Source organism: Marmota marmota, unplaced genomic scaffold, assembly GCF_001458135.2.
Source record: "Marmota marmota marmota unplaced genomic scaffold, marMar, whole genome shotgun sequence".
Lineage (NCBI taxonomy): Eukaryota > Metazoa > Chordata > Mammalia > Rodentia > Sciuridae > Marmota > Marmota marmota.
This window is the reverse complement of record NW_026000068.1, coordinates 7,390,454-7,391,970: the sequence shown is the minus strand read 5'-3', so window position 1 is coordinate 7,391,970 and position 1,517 is coordinate 7,390,454. Positions and strand designations below refer to the sequence as shown.

The 1,517-nt window shown below is 52.0% G+C and overlaps 1 long non-coding RNA gene across 1 annotated transcript in view; it reads right to left on the bottom strand.

Moving 5' to 3' along the window:
• The window catches only part of LOC107146373, a 4,192-nt gene extending 2,681 nt beyond the window's left edge, over nucleotides 1-1,511 (bottom strand). The window contains exon 1 of the long non-coding RNA XR_001504030.2: nucleotides 1,226-1,511. This is a non-coding gene — a long non-coding RNA (uncharacterized LOC107146373). The remainder of the gene's footprint in view (nucleotides 1-1,225) is intronic.
• Nucleotides 1,512-1,517: the final 6 nt, after the last annotated feature.

Sequence of the window (1,517 nt, the reverse complement as noted above, 5' to 3'; positions counted from 1 at the left end):
CCCCCAGCACAGAAAGTAAAGTGCTAAGGTTTTCATTCAAGTCCCAGAAGCCAGCAGCTACCACGCACCAGGAATGCTTACCAAGGGGCTGCCAGCGACTGACACTTCCTCCCAGACCTCTTAAAGGAAATCAGAGTGTGGCCCCAAGCATCCGAGGCAGTCCCATCACCAGTTGGAGAGACTAGGCATTTGGGTATGGAATGGGTTTATATGGACGCCTTCAGAAGTGTTTCACTTCTTTCATTAGAACAATAATAGGAAATAAAGACAGATTGATGGCAACTTATATGCTACTGTCCTCCTGTTGGATCTGCTCTGTCCTGCATGAGCTATGACACACTCGACCCGCAATGGCGCTTTGTTTCATGGATGAACTCAATGGAATCCCATGGATGTACAGGACTGTTCTCAGTATTTGCCTGACCCATCAAAGGGCTGGCATTGGCTCTAAAAGCGGCTGTGTGAACATGGACCATACGGCCATCCTTATGTTACTGCGGTTGAGAGAGGACATTCATAGTTTCCTTAGGCAGGAGCACCTTAAAGCCATCCTTTGAAGCATAGAAGGAAAAAAAAAAAAAAAAAACCAAAAACGCAGACTGTCCCCCACCCCCATCCTGAGGGAAAGGGTTACACATGACCATTCAGGACAGGACAGAGAACCCAGGTTTTACTGTCTTATCCTATTATTTTAACACTCGCCCATTTTCACAGTTTTAAACCCAGAGAAGCTGACCTCTCTCCTTAAAAGCTGTAGAATTGCAACAAAGTATCAAGCTACAGGAGTCTTCAAAGGTACTTTGTTTTCCAATTATAAACTTCTCATCCGAGGAGTGTTAGATCAGCAAGGCCCAAACATCTCGCAAAAGTGCAACAGGGAATTTCTGCCCCAGAATTGGAAGAGATGACTTTGGTCTAGATGGAGCTTCTCTGCCTAAGCTCAGCGTGGCTATTTGGTGATCTCTTGATCTGCTTCCCTGGTCCGGCACAAGTGTTCATTTCCCTGGTTTAACCCCTCTGAAAGCGGCCTGAACTAGGTGGGAGCCTCACCCCCAAACTGCTCCTTCAAGAACCCTCAGCGACTCTCCCAGTCTTCATTAAGGAGTTTCTTGCTCAGCACGCAAGAGGATGTCACAGAGGAACAAAATCTCAAACTCCGAGTCCGAGAGGACCGATGGCTCCCGCCCACCCTCTGCACCGATCCCACTACGGGACGCTCACGTACCTGTAGCCTAGACGGGTAGGGCGGACGCGCCACGTCTCGGGTCTCGGCCCGCGCTGCCTCCGGCCCTTTATACTGCCCACCCCGAAAAGTAGCCACGTCGGAGGGACGGGACCGGGGGCGGGAGGTCTCCGCGAGGCCGGTGAAAGAGTCCTTGAAAAGTCAACGCTCAGGAGAACTTACCCTTGGGAGGCAGGAGTGAACTCCTGGGGTGCAGGGGGCACCCTCGGCTCTAAGGGGTCCCAAACCGGGAAGGGGCGGGCCCGGGGGAGGGGCCCGGGGAGGTCAGGCGCGG